We start from the raw sequence: 7,379 nt of genomic DNA on the forward strand, positions 1-7,379 counted from the left end.
CTGCACATCCCCACCAAGTTTTGCTAATGTCCTAATATGTTTATTTTAGCCATCTGTGACAGGTTCAGGTGTCCACTTGGCCAGGTGATGGTGCCCCATTGTCCCGTCAGCGAGTATTGACCTAATTGTTATTTCATGAACACTTCATGAACGTAAATCATCAGTCAGTTCATTTTATCGATGGCTGATTACATTTATGATCAACTAAGGGGTGTGTCTTCTGCAAAGAGAAAATCCAAGCAGTTGGATTTCATCAAATCAGTTGAAGACTTTTAAGGTAGAGCTGGCAATTTCAGCAGTTAGAAGACAGAACTTTCGTCTTTACTTCAGCCAGCCAGCCTTTCCTGGGAATTCACTGAGACCTTCATCGTTAATCCCAGTTTGTGGCCTGCCTTACAGAATTTGGACTCGTGCAACCCCACAGTTGCACGAGACACTTCCATAAAATCTCATAAATACCGATATCTCCTTGTTCGTTCTGTTTCCCTATAGAATCCTGTTCTCGTTTGCTAGCTGCCAGATTGCAATATACCAGAAATGGAATGGCTTTTAAAAAGGGGAATTTAATGTTACTAGTTTACAGTTGTAAGGCTGAAAAAATGTCCCAATTAAAACAAGTCTATAGAAATGTCCAATCTAAGGCATCCAGGGAAAGATATCTTGGTTCAAGAAGGCTGATGAAGTTCAGGGTTTCTCTCTCAAGTGAGAAGGCACATGGTGAACACAGTGTCATTTGCTAGCTCCTACTCCTGGCTTCCTGTTTCATGAAGCTCCCAGGAAGCATTTTCCTTCTTCATCTTCAAAGGTTGCTGGCTGGTGGACTCTGCTTCTCGTGGCTATGTCGTTCTGCTTTGTTCTCTCTGAATCTCTCGCTTTCTCCAAAATGTTCCTCCAGAAGCTAATCAAGACCCACCCAAATGGGTGGAGACATACCTCCACCTAATCCACTTTAACAACCACTCTTGATTAAATCACATCTCCAGGGAGAAGATCTAATTACAATTTCAAACATACAATACTGAATACGGATTAGAGGAAATGGCTGCCTTTACAAAATGGGATTAAAACATGGCTTTTCTAGAGTACATATATCACTTCTAACCAGCACAAATCCTAGAACAGTATCCTAGCACATATGATATATCTTACTCTGATTTTGATTTGCATTCCTCTGACAACTAATGATGCTGAGAATCTTTTCTTGTGCTTTGTGTCCATTTGGATATTTTCTTTGGAGAAATCTCTATTCAATCCTTGCCCAGCTTTAATTGAGATATAATTCACACACTGCACAATTCTCCCAACTAAAGCATACAATTCAGTTTAGCAATTCCTCCGAAAGTTAAATATAAAATGACCACATGACTTGGCAACCCCTCTTCTAGGTATAAACGTACCCAGCAGAACTGAAAATTGAAAGCAGGGCCTAGAACAGATATTTGCACATGGATATTCATGGCAGCATAGTTCACAATTGCTGTAGGGTGGAAGCCACACAAGTGCCATCATCAGCTGAATGGATAAACAACATGTGGCCTAGCCATACAACGGAATATTAATCCACCACACAAAAAAAGAATTTAAGATATGAAAATAATGCATGAAAAAGAATCAGGAAATTAAAATGCTGGCAGAGCTTCAACTTCGAGTCAGACCCTACAGAGCTTATATCCTAATTGGGAGAAAGCCAGCTGCGGGCACGGGTTGATGGTGAGAAATCTCTGAGGGGTTGACCCCCACCGTCCAAGGCCTGCTCACCAATGGCCTGTCCCCTGCCAGGACCCCCTCCGCTCCCACCCCTCCTCGAGCCCAGAAAAGCCTCCTCTGTGTCACAACCCCCACCTCCATCTGCCGTGGCTGCCTGGGACACATACTCACGGGCGGGCGGCTGCTTCTTTGCCCAGTCTCTTCCTCCCTCTGATCCTGACAAAGCCTTTTTTAACCCAACCCCAAACTTGGTCTTTCCAGCTTGTCCACAAACTGTTTTTGTGAGGTGTTGGCCAGGGCTGTGGTGGGGGCAGAACAATTCCGAGCAGGGGCCGGCTCACCACATGTGTAAAAGTTATTTCTGAGTCCAAGGAAGCATGTGGGCTGAGAAGGTATCACCTTAAACTTAGGGGCATCAACCTCAGCTAGGTCCTGAAGTCATCTAATAATATTTAGGTTTTGCCTCCTGCGGGTCAAATTCTAGACACTTGGGGGCTATCCATGAACAAAACCGTGAGGCTCCCTGCCCTTGGGGAGGTTACATTTAGCAGAAGACACACAACATAAAACGTGTAATAAAAAGTAAATCATGTTGCATGTGAGAAGCTGATCACTGCTTTGGAGGACCGGGGGCGTGGGGGGCTGGGAGGCGACACAGTATTAGATAAGGTGGTCAGGGCAGGCCTCTCCCAGAAGGGGGAATTGGAGCAAAAGGCCTGAAATACGTGAGGGAGGAAGCCAAGTGGAGATCTCAGGAAAGCACATTCTAGACTGCGGTTCTCCACCCAAAGCGGCCCCTACCTCTTCCCCCCAGGGGATATTTGCTAATGTCTGGAGACATTTTTGGTTGTCAAAACTATGTGTGTGTGTGCTCGTGCGCGTGCGTGCACCACCGGCATGCAGCGGGTGGAGGCCATCCTGCAGCGACAGGACGTGCCCCACTACAAAGAATCATCCGGGCCTGCTTGCCTGTAACGCCGCAGTGCAAAGTCCCTGAGGCAGGAGTGCAGGCCGGTGCAGCCGACACGGACTGAGCGAGAAGGAGGTGACAGGAGGGGAGGTCACTGAGGGCTGAGCCAGCCGGGCCAGGAAGGACTGGAAGGACTTCGGCTTTCCCTCTGAGTGAGCCGAGGCGCCGCTGCAGGATTTGGGAACGCAGAGTGGGGGGGCCTCACTGGAGGTTTGAAAGGCTCCGCCAGGCTGCGTCAAGCAGATCCCCCCTGTGGGCTGCCCGCCTCCCGGCCCCCGCTCAGCTTCTCATGCTTCCCCCTCTCCGCTGAATCCCTCGCCTCTCACTCGGAGCCAAAAGGGGCGCGGGCGGCCCTTCGCTGACATCCCCCCCCAGGCCACCCTCCCTGCCCGGGCGCCCTCCTCTCCTTCCCTCTTGCACGGGCCCAGCCCAGCATGCCGTCTGGGGACCTCCCTCCGGGCCTGACCGGTGACCCCGACCTCCCTCTGTGCCCAGACCCTTCCCTTCACTGGCGGTCCCCGTGGAGGGCACCCCGGCGGGGATTCCTTTATTGTGAAAGACCCCAGGGAATCCCACCCCCTCGCCCTATGGGCTCTCTATACACTCCTTTCAGAAATAAAACAGAAAGAGAGAATTTAAAAATAAGTACCAAAGTCAATCAAATCGACTAAAAGACACCCTCCAAGTTGTTGCTTGATGGGTCTAGAGTGTTGTAAATGTCATTTATTTCCAGCGGCGGCCCCCTCCAGCCCCCCCCACCCCCCCACCCCAGGCACCAGGCCGGCCTCCCTCCTGGGCCCTGAAACCCAACCCGGCCGCAGCTGGGCGCTCTCGGCTGTTCCCTTCACGGCGAGGGGCCTCCCGCACCCCCCACGATGGCTGAAGCCTCCGGGCTGCCCTTGGCTCCTCCCCTCCCTTGGGACCGGTTCCCAACCCTGCTGCCACTCTGCCTTCCGAACCCGTCCCTCGGCGCCCGCATCTCTCTGCCTTCCCTCCGCCTCCGCCCGAGCCGCCCTCCTCTCCCGCCCCGACAGCTGCAGGCGCCTCCCGGCGGACCCCGTGGCCCCCGCCGGCTCCTCTCAGTGATCCGAGCCCGGTCTCCGCCTCCCCTGCTGCGACCAGCTTCAGCCGCTTCCCTCCGCCCCCGGGGTCGGGGTCTCGCCCCGCCATGGGCCCCCGCGGGCCGTCGGGGAAGGCCTCGAAGCCCCTCTCTCCCTGGCTCACGCCAGCCGGGGTTTCTCGGCCGCTGGTCCACGTCCTCTTGGCCACAGGGCGCAGCTCCTCCCTCGAGGCCCCCCACCCCCACCCTGGGGTTGGGCTTTTGTTGGGTGGGCGCTTATCCTCTTGGGGGGAGCACCCGCGCCCCGCCCCGCACCTGGCCCACAGCCGCGCACCGCAGATTTTTTTGTTGAATGGGTGAATGAAAGAATGAATGAATGATCAAATGCCAGGGAACCGGTCGGGCATTGAGCGCAGGGGGCGTTTACAGGCTGGACGGTCAGGAAAAGGGGGGCCTGAACTGACCATAGCCTGGAAGGTCCGGTAGAGCTTGGAGGGGGGAGATGCTTGGGCGGGGCTGCCGGCTGGAGGGAGCGGAGGGAAGGCGCAAGTTCCCCCGGGTGCTCGGGCCACGCTAAGGCTCAAGAGTCTGACCACAAGGACCAGGGGACCCAGTGAGGAGTTGGAACCACCCTATGACATGATGAAAATGCTGTTTCTGGAAGATTCATTTGGCAACAGGGTGCAAGATGCATATGGAGGGGGTGCGAGGAGGTGGGAGGGGGGACACCAGAGTCACAGAGGCCAGCTTGGAAAACTGCAGACAAGGGAGCCCCTCAGCCTCCTCCTCCATTCTCTGAAGAATCAAATACTTTGTTTAAGGGCTTTGACTTTTCATTGAGAAGCTCCTAATTGGTCCCTACCTGTCACCTAGAAGCGCCTGTTTGGGTTTGGCCTTGCCTTAACCTCACCACATCCTGTGTCCCCACAGGTATATGGCCTGACCCGCAGCAGGCTCAGAGCTGGGGTGTGTGTGTGGGTGTGTGTGGGTGTGTGTGGGTGTGAAGGAATGCTTTACTAGGGGCAGTCGGTTGTTCTGCTCCCTGAGAAACAGGCATCTGCTCCTGCACTGCTGTTTAAGAGAAAAGCCAATTAGGTCTTCTTCAAATTACGCCTGGAGTCTTGGTTTGCCAGGGCTGCTTTGAAAAACAGCACAGACTGGTTGGTTTAAACCACAGGAATGTATTGTCTGCATTTGGGGGCCTGCACACCCCAAGTCAAGGTGCTGGTAAGGTCAAGCTTCCTCCAAAGTCTGTAGCTTTCTGTGGCTGGCAGTCTCCCCACACCCAATGCTCAGCTCTCTGGTTTCTACTTCTGGCTTCTATTTCTGTGTCCAATTTCCTTTGCTTCTAAGACTTCAGCCATCCTGGATTAAGGTTTACCCTCACTCGAACTGACCACTTCGGAACTGGATCTCCAAAGATCCTATTCACAAGTGAGTATATGCTTTCACTCATAATATCTTCAAAGGTTGTTGTAGAAATAGGTTCATACGCTCAGGACTGGGGGTTATGACTTGAACGGGTCTTGTGTTGGGGATGTGATTCTATCTGCAACATCCGGTCAGACAGAATAGAGAATACGTTCCTTATGTCCAAATACAATTTCCTCTGGGTATAATGAAAATTACCTTGCACAGCCCCTTGCAAGCAAATGAAAACTAAAAATAAATATTTGTTAGCCATGACCACATAGCAGCTGCTCGATAATTGTTGACTGATTACCAATCAGACATGACTTAAAAATGTACAAATATAAACAAGCCATAGCATCCACCAAAGGCCCAAGGACAAAGCTGCCATCACGATGGGCACTTGATGTCATTTGGCTGACCAGGGTCTGAGCCCCATGTCTGGGGAATTTCCCATGAAATGCATTTTGGCAAGAGGCAGAGCTTTCTACCCACTGGAGAGACCCTCAAACTGGATGTTCACTTTCCCAGCATCCCTTGCAGATGGTGTGGGGGACGTGACTCCAGGTTGAGCCAGGTTGATTTGGGGACTAGTGAGGCAAAGCTACAATATCCTTGGAGCATCCACTCTGGGGACAGCAGTGGCTTCCAGCGACCAGGGCCATTGGTGTCTGTGGTTCTGGCCGTGGGTCTGTGTCCACAAGGTCCGTGGTGAGCTTGTCCTCACCGGACAGCTCTGCAGTGAGCTTTGGCCCCCATTCCTGCTGCAGTTTCCTTGACCCACTTGCTTCCTAAGCCTAGTTATCCAGGCTTGTGGCAATTCTGGGAGCTACCAATGACTTTCCAACGAACCCCTTTTTTGCTTGGATTTGTCACAGAGAGTTAAGATTGCCTTAATGAAAAACCCTAATGACTCAGCCACAGAGGTCTTCAGGCAGAGATAGGGGCGTTAAGTCTGCTTAGCTGAGGATCATCCAGCAGCTTCGGGCCCAGGGCCCTCCTTTAGCAAGGCGGGAGGGGACTCGGAAGCTGTGGGGACAGAGTTTCCCCTACCCCACACCACCCCAGACAGTGGCAGCAGCTTTTATTGAGTCTTTTTTACCTCTCCCAGCTAAGGTGTTTTTGTCTATAAAATGGGGATCATAATGTCACTGTAGAGATTTCTTTTGAGGGTTATTACTGGTCCTGTTAGTAAACAGCTTTGCAAACGTAAGCGCAGCCCCTCCTTTCTTAACTTCATTTTTTCCCTCTGAAACATGCTGATCACAACCCTCGCCGCCCAGGCTTGTTTGGAGAATCAAGGAAAATAAAACCCAAAAGCAGTTCAAGAGCATTCGACATATGTTACCACAGTTAAAAACAAATAAACAAAAAAGATGTGACAACATGGATGAACCTTGAGGACATTATGTTGAATGAAATAAGTCAAACACAAAAGGACAAATGTTGTATGACGTCACTAATATGAACTAAATGTAAACAGCAAACACATGGTGTTGAAATCTGAAGCACAGGCCAACAGAAGAGAGAATGAGGGCAGAGAATGGGAAGCTCATGTTCAATTTGCGCAGAATTGCTCATGAAGTTGATTATAAAAATTTGGAAATGAATCAAGGTGATGGTAACACAGTATAGTGAGTATAATTAACAGCAGTGATATGTGGGTGTGATTGTGGGTGAAAGGGAAAGTTTATGGTCATGTACAAGGAAACCTGGGACTATATAACATCGTGAACCCTCTTGTGGGTTGACTGCAGTGATGAAAGCACAACTCTGTGATTATACTATAAGATTTTGATTGTACAAGTAAGGTGGATTGTATGGCATATGAATTGATCTCAATAAAATTGCTTTAAAAATAAAATAAAATAAGGAAACAAAATGCAGATATATGCCACAACATGAATAAACCTCAAAAAAAACATTATGATAAACTAAAGACGTAAATGTAAATGTACAATTGCACAAATGTCCATAAAAGGGATATCTAGAGACCAAGAGCAGATTAAATGTTGTCTAAGGGCTGGAGGCAGGAATGGGGATTGCTAGCAAAAGAACTTGTTATATGGGGGATGGTGATATGTTCTAAAACTGGATTGTGTTGTTGTTTCCATAACTCTAAATTTACTAAAACTCATTGAATTGTAAACTTACAATAGGTGAATTTAGCACATGTAAATTATACCTCAATAAAGCTTTTTAAAAATAAAATGCATTGTCCAGAGTGATGCC

The sequence above is a fragment of the Tamandua tetradactyla genome, chromosome 6 (genome assembly GCF_023851605.1).
Source record: "Tamandua tetradactyla isolate mTamTet1 chromosome 6, mTamTet1.pri, whole genome shotgun sequence".
In the NCBI taxonomy this organism is placed as follows: domain Eukaryota; kingdom Metazoa; phylum Chordata; class Mammalia; order Pilosa; family Myrmecophagidae; genus Tamandua; species Tamandua tetradactyla.